Source organism: Monodelphis domestica, chromosome 3 (assembly GCF_027887165.1).
Source record: "Monodelphis domestica isolate mMonDom1 chromosome 3, mMonDom1.pri, whole genome shotgun sequence".
Lineage (NCBI taxonomy): Eukaryota > Metazoa > Chordata > Mammalia > Didelphimorphia > Didelphidae > Monodelphis > Monodelphis domestica.
This window is the reverse complement of record NC_077229.1, coordinates 64,778,301-64,789,991: the sequence shown is the minus strand read 5'-3', so window position 1 is coordinate 64,789,991 and position 11,691 is coordinate 64,778,301. Positions and strand designations below refer to the sequence as shown.

The following is an 11,691-nucleotide window of genomic DNA, read 5'->3' as shown; positions in this document are numbered from 1 at the left end:
TCTTTTTAATTTCCTACTTTGGGGAACTCTACATATGGTGCAAGTTTGACATGGTATTCTTGGGTTTGGGGGACTTTCCATATGTTTTTCCATTGTTGGAAACATTTAAATTCCATCTTCCTTGTTTTCTCTCTTTAAAGTCTTTCCCTCAGGTTCTATTCCTTTGGAATTGAGAATACAGACTCACATGGGAAACAAAGATTTCCCCATGGCTTGTCTAGGAGTCTATTTTAGTAGAGTTCACACCTTCAAGTAGGTATTATCTGCCAGCTTGCTGAAAATCTTTGAGAGATTGTGGATTTGAAGTATTAACCGTGGAGGTGAGGAATGCCTGAGACCATACTGAAGAGGGGTCAAGACGAGCCTATTGATAGATTCTCAATCTCTCCATCTCCACAGTGGTATATTTCAGCATTCCAAGTGAGGTCTGACTCTTTTTCTGGGGCAGGCTGCTTTGAGGGATGAAAGGGTTTGCTCTGGAGTTGGGATCCATTTCCAATATTAATAGTATGATGTCATTGCTTCAGCCCAAGTCTGGATGACTCTGTCGACCATCTCGGGTGTGCCTGTCACTGTCCCATCAATAAGATGGTGATATTTAGTCCAGAAAAGTACCCATTCCCTAGTACTAAACCAGGATATGGGCACAGGAAGCTGTCCAAAAAAAGGATTCTATTTGAGGTTCTCCCAGGAGGCTGAAAGTAACTGAGAGTACTTTTCCACAAGAGACTCCCCCCTGCGCTTTCAGGTGGAGCTCCTGTGCTGGGAAGACCTGCAGGTAGAGCTACCTCTTGAGGACTACTGGCTACCAGGTCCCAGAATGGAGGGTGCCAGCCTTGCTGGGACATGATTATCCACAGCTATGCCAATGAAGAGGCTGCCCAGGAGACCCTCTTCCATCCTGTGGATGAGGACTTGGGGCTTTTTCCTCACCACTTGACAAGATTCTTAATGAAACATTTGCCTTCAGGAGGGGCCACGTGATGCTAGAGGAGGTGCATCGTGGGGGTACTCTGGACAGCTTCACTCAGACACTCTGGCATCTGTATCCCAGGAAAGCAACAAGTAAGACAGCGTCACCATGTCCCGCAGTGCTCAGGCAGCTTCATCAGAAGCCATTTGTCTACCCACCGCTGAAAGATCCTGAAGGCATCTGCTGGATACGTGCGAGCTGAGATGGCAGTGAGGGCAAATTTCTAAGTATTAAAGAAAAAAAGGGGGAGTGAAGGGGCTGGAGAGAACAGCAGTCAGCTGCAGCCATGCTGGGGAATCAACCACCTGCACATCTGAGGCCCTGAAGAGTCTCAATCTCCCGGGCTGTTCACACTGTGGACAGAGCCGGACAGCAATGGCGACGACAAGACGACAATGACGAGGCAGAGGGGACGGCAGGGGACCCGGTTACCCAGCATGCTGTTCAGCCAATTCAACGGCTCAGCCCACTGGAAGCCGTTTTACCAGCAGCGAATTGTAGAGCGCGAGCCCAAATCACCAGCAGCCAAGATGGCTGGAGTGAGCGCGGCAGCAGGCGCTCCTGCTACCTTCCCGCCCGGCTCCTGCAGGACACTGATGTTGGAGGCGCCAAGATGCTGCGGGAGCTGATAGAGGCCAGTGCTTGAGACTTACGTGCTTCAGGCCAGTAAGAGTCACCTTAGCTTGTTCTGCAGGACCAACCTTCATGCCTCCTCGGGTTCTGTGTGCTGCTTTCCGGAGCTCTCCGTCTCCTAGGTATTTGCAGTGGGATCCTTGGGTTTGGGACACTTCCCACAGGGCTTCCCATGTGGGCAACATTTTCACTTTGCCTTCATTGATTTCTCTTTGCAAGTCTTTCTCTCAATTTCTAGTCCTTCATGATCAAAAATAAGCTCATTTCTTTTGGATTGGGTAAGACACACCAGGACTTGTATACTGGTTGTGTGGGGGTCTGTTATAAGCCCATCCACACTTCTGAGCAGATGACATCTCCAGGTCCACCAGGGGGTCCTCCAGAGGAAGCGAATCTGAGGAAATGGTCTGTGGGGTTGAAAAGTGACTGAGAGCATATTGAGGAGGGCTCAGAGGTAGGAGCCTCTTCGATAGACTCCCAGGCTAACCCCTCTCTCACAGCAGTGTCTTTCAGCATCAGAGGTGAACTCTGGCTCATAGTTTGTGACAGGGAACTTTGAGTGACAAAAGTGCTAGCTGCCCAGTTGGAACCTTTGACTACAGTGTGTTCTCCATCATTGCCTTTAGCCATCTGACAAGAATGATCCCAATGTCCCTCCCTCTCCTTCATTCTGGTACCCACCAAGAATATTCCTACTCCTGCATCACCTGTAGGAATCCCAACACCCACAGAGAGTCAATGGCCACCATCAGTACTGGAGGTTAAGTAGAAACTTCCTTTCCCCCTTTCTCAGCTGGATGGGTATTCATCCTGCCTGAAACTTTTCTTCCCCTTCTCTAGGGCAAAAGCCATTACTTAAAATTTTGGAAGACTGTCTCTTCAGTTACACATTTCTTACAACATAATTTCTAACAACTTAATTCTCACTTCTTGGACTGTTCTTTTTTACTTCTTGCCCATACTTTCTATTCACTTGTGTTCTATCCTGCTGTAAAGTAGCCTCCTTGATGTTAGGCACTGTCTGTTTGGCTTTATATCTCCAGTGCCTGGTATGGTGCCTGCTACATAGTAGATCCTTAATAAATGGTATCTATTAGCTGTTGTTTTTTTCCTCTGTGAAGTTGTGCCTTGTCTATTGATTAGTTATGGGCCCTGGATTTTGGGAGCATTCCAGGACGCCTCCTAAGATTGTTGGCAGCCTCTTTTATTTAAGTATGGTTTGAAGTAATTCCTCCTGTGGAATCATGAAGGACAAGTGAATTGGACATGGTCTGCCCAGTTGACACTCAAAGCCAAAAATGAGGTGCTATGGGAGAAGGATGAGGTAGAAGCAATCTTTCTGTCGAGTGGCCAGGGGTGTTGACCATTTCTAGCTCTGGCAAGGAGGATGAACAAATGACCCTATGGAGGGGCAGAGGTTCAGGAGGCAAGAGAAGATGACAGAAATCTACTGATGCTAATTCCCAAGGCAATACCCTGTCACTGTTCTGAATCAAAGGAATGAGCATGGTGTACTCTGACTTGTTGCCCTCTTTCTTCTTCTGACATGACTGAGCCACAGGTCCATCTTTTAACCTTCTATTCAAGCATTGATGCTAGTTTGGTGACTATCATCCACATTCCAGACCAGGTGGCATCTAGAATCTTCTGGGTATCAACAAATGAGCCCTATGGAGAAGTAGAAGCCTCCTTTATGATCATTCTCCTGGGTGTTCTCACCTCCATTCCTGATCTTTGGAGATGGCTAGCTTATACAGGGCACACCAAAAATCTTATTGCACTAGAAAGTTAAATTAGGTTAAGAGACCCACCCAGCACCAACCTGGGATAGATTCTAATCTCCTTCAAGGACAGAATGCCCATAGGTATAAGCCCTATATCCCAGAATTCATTCTTGACCACTTGTCAGCTTATCTTAAAACCCTAGTTTGTTCAATTCTCATAACATGTTCACTGCAGGGGCTGTAATCTATATTTTACAGATGAAGAAGCTGAGAAAATTTAAGTATGTATCCCAGCTAGTTAGTGTGAGAGACAGGATTTGAACATAAGTTTCCCTGACTATAAGTCTAGCAGTCTTATCCTCTGCATCAGCTGGCTGCCATGGATCTACTTTTAGGAAATTTAATGAAAGTTCTCTCTTTTGGAAAATCCTGGCAGAGTAACAGTTTAGAATTCTTTGAATTGGTAGGGAGCTTGGGAAGGGACCTATTAAATTTCTCAGGGAGCAAATTGAGACTCAAATAGGGGAAGGACTTACTGTCAAGGTCACTCAGCTAGCAAATGTCAGAAATAGATTACAGGTCCACTAACTCCAAGTCCCAGCTCACACAGAATCATAAAACTGGAAGGGAATTCAGAAGGCATCTAGTCCAACTTTTAAGCAATAGAGAACACTTCCTAGATTCTGGAGAGGGCCAGAAGCTTCATTTAACCTATTTAGTCACTCAACAAACATTTGTTAAATACTTTTCACAATACTGGATATGAGAGACTATTTCTATTCTTCACCTTTTTTGTATTATAGACCCTTCTAGCTGTCTAGTGAAACAGAATAATGTTTTTAAATGCATAAAAGAAAGCACATACCATTACCAAAGGATTATCAAAAACCAAGAGATTACATAGGAATAAAAAAAGTTTTTTTTTTTATTTTTTCCCATTGAAGTTGATGATCTTGCCTCCCTGAAATCTACATAAGGGTAAATGGACCCCTTAATCCCAATGGATCATGTTAAAAACCCTTCTTTCAGACATAATTCCAGTTCTTGTGGACCATAGTCTAACAGATTGAATGGGACAGAGAGCCATATTTGTAGAGCTAAAGAACTGTATTTAGTTACAAATTTGCACAAGGCAGAGAAAGGAGGGAAGTAACCAGTTAGATGTTGTCTCCAACCAGGTCCCACTCATAGGAAGCTGGGCATGGTGATGAGTGAACCAAGATGGGCAAAGAGCTCTTGTTATGAGATGGAATCAAAGAAGACCTTAAGCATCCATGAAACTGCTTCTGAATACTTTGACAGGAGAGATGAGAAAATGGAATTATAAGGGGAGTGTAAGGAATGTTGGATTTAGTCAGAGGAAATGCACTCATATCTTGACTCTATTACTACCTAAGTGAACTTGGGAAAGTCATTTACTCAAATTCTTAGTTTCTTAATCGATCAAATGAGAGAGTTTACCTAGATGAACCACAATGCCCCTTCCAGCTCTAAACCCAAAGAGTTCATTTCCCACTAGAGTAAAGGAAAGAATGGAGCCTCTCACCACCTAACTTGACCTTAAACCTAACACCTTCTTCGCTGATGGATTTAGATCTGGTGCTCTCATTCTGAGATGGGAACTGAATGGGAAGAATTGGAAGGAAGCCCATATACTGCCTAGTCTGACCTTCTTCCAAGAGCAGGAATCCCCTCTGCTGCCTCCTCAAAGTTTTCATCCCTTTTGAGTTCTGCCCTTGTAGCATAAGGGCTCCCTTAATGGAGCCTTGAGATTGTCTTGGCTCTCTCAGAAGTGACATTCCACTTGGAAAAATATGACCATCCATCCTCTGAAGGAAGAGTAAGACCTCCCTGTCTTCTGTCTTCTTAGAACCAGCAGTAAACATGATTAGGACAATAGTGGAAATTTTGTTAATTCCTTGGTCTTGACCCACTTCTTGGAGGGAACATGGGTGAGTGAATAGCTGGCTTTCCTTTCCTGTCTTCTGGAGAGAGTTTCATCCCAGCCAAAAGTCAACAAATCCTGGCTGAATCAAGCACTGGAGTAATATTCAGATAGATAGGCTAAGTGTCTTTCTACCTTTCTGTATTTCTTTGCTTTCACTCTTTTGTAAATAAAAACTTTTAAAAGTCATTTCAACTTTGAGCAATACAACTTTAAATTGGTGACCATCATATTATTCATAATTTTCATGTTTTAGTCTAACCCTTAAAATTTAATTCCTACACCGGTTAAGATGGCGGCTTAGAGAAAGCTAAAGTTCAGATCTCCGGAAAACCCTTCCCGACCGATCTCAAAATATAAGCTCCTAAGGCGCCGAAATTCAAAACGATCAACAGCACAGACCCTGGGAACCCTCCTCCTGGACCTGGACCCGGTTCAAAAGGTACGGCTCCCCTCAAAAGCCAGAACCCAAGATCACTCGGACCTCAGGGGTAGGAGCGCAGAGTCCAAGGCTCCAGGAAGCCGCAGCCCCGCCGGGCTCAGAGAGCAGGGTCCTAGGAACAACAACCCTCAGGGCCTTCTACCCGAGTCCCGGTGAAAGTTACTGCCTGGGGCTTCCACTGCAGAGAGCTGGTGGAAACAACAGCAACCCTCAGGGCGGGCAAGACAGCCTCACGGGCTGGATCCTGCTATCCAAGTCTCAGTGAAAGTCCTTGCCCTCGGAGCTTGGGGAAGCTGCAGCCCATCCCCCCGCAGGCTGACGAAACAGCCTCACGGCCAGCGATTCTGAAGGCAACTTCCGGAAAGCGAGCCGGGGGGAGAGTGTGACCTCGTGGTCCAACCCTTCCATTCCAGTTCCAGTGAGGAATATTCAGTTTAACCCAGGGAAAGCTCATAGAACCAGCATCTGCCCAGGACTAAAGCCTCTGATCACCAGACAGAGATAAGAAAAGCTAATCCTCCACATTCAGAGATGACAAACTCCACAGAAGCACAGAAGCCCCAAAATACCAAGAAAAATAAGAAGAAAGGGGCGACTTTGGACACATTCTATGGAGCCAAAATACAAAATACAGAGCAGATAGAAGAAGATATACAAGAAAATTCTCCAAAATCTTCCAAAGGAAATAGAAACTCTCCACAAACCCATGAAGAATTTGAATCAGAAATGACCAAAAAGATGGAAGCCCTCTGGGAGGAAAAGTGGGAAATAATGCAAAAGAAATTCATGCATCTACAAAACCAGTTTGACCAAACTGTAAAAAAAAACCAGGCTTTAAAGCAAGAACTAATAAAGCAAAGCCAAAACACCAAGAAATTAGAAGAGAACATAAAATATCTCACCGACAAGGTGATAGATCTGGAAAATAGAGGGAGAAGAGATAATTTAAGAATAATTGGACTCCCAGAAAAGCCAGAAATAAACACCAAACTCGATATGGTGATACAAGATATAATCAAAGAAAATTGCCCAGAGATTCTAGAACAAGGGGACAATACAGCCACTGACAGAGCTCACAGAACACCTTCTACACTAAACCCCCAAAAGACAACTCCCAGGAATGTAATTGCCAAATTCCAAAGCTATCAAACAAAAGAAAAAATCCTACAGGAAGCCAGAAAAAGACAATTTAGATATAAAGGAATACCAATCAGGGTCACACAAGACCTTGCAAGTTCTACTCTGAATGATCGTAAGGCATGGAACATGATCTTCAGAAAGGCAAGAGAGCTGGGTCTCCAACCAAGAATCAGCTACCCAGCAAAACTGACTATATACTTCCAAGGGAAAGTATGGGCATTCAACAAAATAGAAGACTTCCAACTTTTTGCAAAGAAAAGGCCAGAGCTCTGTGGAAAGTTTGATACCGAAAATCAAAGAGCAAGGAATACCTGAAAAGGTAAATATTAAGGAAAGGGGAAAAATGTTATCTTCTTCTTTTACTCAAACTCTCTTCTATAAGGACTACATTTATATCAATCTATGTATACTAACATGTGGGGAAAATGTAATGTATAAATAGGGGGTAAAGAAAGACCAAATAGAATAATGGTTCTCACACAAAGATTCACATGGGAAGGGGAGGGGAAGAAAACTCCTATAAGAAGGAGAGGAAGGGGGGGGGTTTACTTAAACCTCAATCTCAGGGAAATCAACTCTGAGAGGGAAAAACATCCAGATCCATTGGGATCTTGAATTCTATCTTACCCAACAAGGGTAAGGAGAAGGGAAAACCAAGGGGGGAAGGGGGAGAGGGAGAACAAAAAGGGAGGGAAAGAGAGGGGGGAGGGGAAGGGAAGAAAAAGGGAGGGACTAAAAAGGGAAACATCAAGGGAGGGGACAAGGGGCACTGATTCAAAGTAAATCACTGGACTAAAAGGTAGAGCCGAAGAAGAAAAGGTTAGAATTAGGGAAGGCAATCAAAATGCCAGGGAATCCACAAATGACAATCATAATTTTGAACGTGAATGGTGTGAACTCACCCATAAAACATAGACGAATAGCAGAATGGATTAGAATCCAAAACCCTACCATATGTTGTCTTCAAGAAACACACATGAGGCGGGTTGACACCCACAAGGTCAGAATTAAAGGATGGAGTAAGACCTTCTGGGCCTCAACTGATAGAAAGAAGGCAGGAATGGTAATCATGATATCTGATAAAGCCAATGCAAAAATAGACCTGATCAAAAGGGATAGGGAAGGTAATTATATTTTGTTAAAAGGGACTCTAGACAATGAGGAAATATCATTAATCAACATGTATGCACCAAATAATATAGCACCCAAATTTCTAATGGAGAAACTAGGCGAATTGAAGGAAGAAATAGACAATAAAACCATACTAGTGGGAGACTTAAACCAACCATTATCAAATTTAGATAAATCAAATCAAAAAATAAATAAGAAAGAGGTAAAAGAAGTGAATGAAATCTTAGAAAAATTAGAATTAATAGACATATGGAGAAAAATAAATAGGGATAAAAAGGAATACACCTTCTTCTCAGCACCACATGGCACATTCACAAAAATTGACCATACATTAGGTCACAGAAACATAGCACACAAATGCAAAAAAGCAGAAATAATGAATGCAGCCTTCTCAGATCACAAGGCAATAAAAATAATGATTAGCAATGGTACATGGAAAACCAAATCTAAAACCAATTGGAAATTAAACAATATGATACTCCAAAACCGTTTAGTTAAAGAAGAAATCATAGAAACAATTAATAATTTCATCAAGGAAAATGACAATGGCAAAACATCCTTTCAAACCTTTTGGGATGCAGCCAAAGCAGAGGCAAATTCATATCCCTGAAAGCTTATATTAACAAACAAGGGAGAGCAGAGATCAATCAATTGGAAATGCAATTGAAAAAACTCGAAAGCGATCAAATTAAAAACCCCCAGCAGAAGACCAAATTAGAAATCCTAAAAATTAAGGGAGAAATTAATAAAATCGAAAGTGATAGAACTATTGATTTAATAAATAAGACAAGAAGCTGGTACTTTGAAAAAACAAACAAAATAGACAAAGTACTGGTCAATCTAATTAAAAAAAGGAAGGAAGAAAAGCAAATTCACAGCATTAAAGATGAAAAGGGGGACAGCACCTCCAATGAGGAGGAAATTAAGGCAATCATTAGAAATTACTTTGCCCAATTATATGGCAATAAATACACCAATTTAGGAGAAATGGATGAATATATACAAAAATACAAACTGCCTAGACTAACAGAAGAGGAAATAGAATTCTTAAATAATCCCATATCAGAAATTGAAATCCATCAAGCCATCAAAGAACTTCCTAAGAAAAAATCCCCAGGGCCTGATGGATTCACCTGTGAATTCTATCAAACATTCAGAGAACAGTTAATCCCAATACTATACAAACTATTTGACATAATAAGCAAAGAGGGAGTTCTACCAAACTCCTTTTACGACACAAACATGGTACTGATTCCAAAACCAGGCAGGTCAAAAACAGAGAAAGAAAACTATAGGCCAATCTCCCTAATGAATATAGATGCAAAAATCTTAAATAGGATACTAGCAAAAAGACTCCAGCAAGTCATCACAAGGGTTATCCACTACAATCAAGTAGGATTCATACCAGGAATATAAGGATGGTTCAATATTAGGAAAACCATCCACATAATTGACCACATCAACAAGCAAACTAGCAAGAACCACATGATTATCTCAATAGATGCAGAAAAAGCCTTTGATAAAATACAACACCCATTCCTATTAAAAACACTAGAAAGCATAGGAATAGAAGGGTCATTCCTAAAAATAATAAACAGTATATATCTAAAACCAACAGCTAATATCATCTGCAATGGGGATAAACTAGATGCATTCCCAATAAGATCAGGAGTGAAACAAGGATGCCCATTATCACCTCTACTATTTGACATTGTACTAGAAACACTAGCAGTAGCAATTAGAGAAGATAAAGGAATTGAAGGCATCAAAATTGGCAAGGAGGAGACCAAGTTATCACTCTTTGCGGATGACATGATGGTCTACTTAAAGAATCCTAGAGATTCAACCAAAAAGCTAATTGAAATAATCAACAACTTTAGCAAAGTTGCAGGATACAAAATAAACCCACATAAATCATCAGCTTTTCTATATATCTCCAACACAGCTCAGCAGCAAGAACTAGAAAGAGAAATCCCATTCAAAATCACCTTAGACAAAATAAAATACCTAGGAATCTATCTCCCAAGACAAACACAGGAACTATATGAACACAACTACAAAACACTCGCCACACAACTAAAACTAGACCTGAACAAATGGAAAAACATTAACTGCTCATGGATAGGACGAGCCAATATAATAAAAATGACCATCCTACCCAAACTTATTTATCTATTTAGTGCCATACCCATTGAACTACCAAAATACTTCTTCGCTGATTTAGAAAAAACCATAACAAAGTTCATTTGGAAGAACAAAAGATCAAGGATATCCAGGGAAATAATGAAAAAAAACACATACGATGGGGGCCTTGCAGTCCCTGACCTAAAACTATATTACAAAGCAGCAGTCATCAAAACAATTTGGTACTGGCTAAGAAACAGAAAGGAAGATCAGTGGAATAGACTGGGGGAAAGATACCTCAGCAAGACAGTATACGATAAACCCAAAGATCCCAGCTTTTGGGACAAAAATCCACTATTCGATAAAAACTGCTGGGAAAATTGGAAGACAGTGTGGGAGAGACTAGGAATAGATCAACACCTCACACCCTACACCAAGATAAATTCAAAATGGGTGAGTGACTTAAACATAAAGAAGGAAACCATAAGTAAATTGGGTAAACACAGAATAGTATACATGTCAGACCTTTGGGAGGGGAAAGGCTTTAAAACCAAGCAAGATATAGAAAGAATCACAAAATGTAAAATAAATAATTTTGACTACATCAAACTAAAAAGCTTTTGTACAAACAAAACCAATATAACTAAAATCAGAAGGGAAACAACAAATTGGGAAAAAATCTTCATAGAAACCTCTGACAAAGGTTTAATTACTCATATTTATAATGAGCTAAATCAATTGTACAAAAAATCAAGCCATTCTCCAATTGATAAATGGGCAAGGGAAATGGATAGGCAGTTCTCAGATAAAGAAATCAAAACTATTAACAAGCACATGAAGAAGTGCTCTACATCTCTTATAATCAGAGAGATGCAAATCAAAACAACTCTGAGGTATCACCTCACACCTAGCAGATTGTCTAACATTACAGCAAAGGAAAGTAATGAATGCTGGAGGGGATGTGGCAAAGTAGGGACATTAATTCATTGCTGGTGGAGTTGTGAATTGATCCAACCATTCTGGAGGGCAATTTGGAACTATGCCCAAAGGGCGACAAAAGAATATCTACCCTTTGACCCAGCCATAGCACTGCTGGGTCTGTACCCCAAAGAGATAATGGACACAAAGACTTGTACAAAAATATTCATAGCTGCGCTCTTTGTGGTGGCCCAAAACTGGAAAACGAGGGGATGCCCATCAATTGGGGAATGGCTGAACAAACTGTGGTATATGTTGGTGATGGAGTACTATTGTGCTAAAAGGAATAATAAAGTGGAGAAGTTCCATGGAGACTGGAACAACCTCCAGGAAGTGATGCAGAGCGAGAGGAGCAGAACCAGGAGAACATTGTACACAGAGACTAATACACTGTGGTATAATCGAACGTAATGGACTTCTCCATTAGTGGCGGTGTAATGTCCCTGAACATCTTGCAGGGATCCAGGAGAAAAAAACACCATTCATAAGCAAAGGATAAACTATGGGAGTGGAAACACTGAGAAAAAGCAACTGCCTGAATACAGAGGTTGAGGGGACATGACAGAGGATAGACTCTAAATGAACACTCTAATGCAAATAC

The 11,691-nt window shown here is 41.5% G+C and overlaps 1 protein-coding gene across 1 annotated transcript in view; it reads left to right on the top strand.

Moving 5' to 3' along the window:
* The first annotated feature begins 1,013 nt into the window (after positions 1–1,013).
* Positions 1,014–11,691, top strand: part of LOC103093577 (mucin-16-like) — a 93,699-nt gene continuing 83,021 nt past the window's right edge. The window contains exon 1 of the mRNA XM_056820570.1: positions 1,014–1,728. The gene's annotated coding sequence lies outside the window, so the exon portion shown is untranslated. The remainder of the gene's footprint in view (positions 1,729–11,691) is intronic.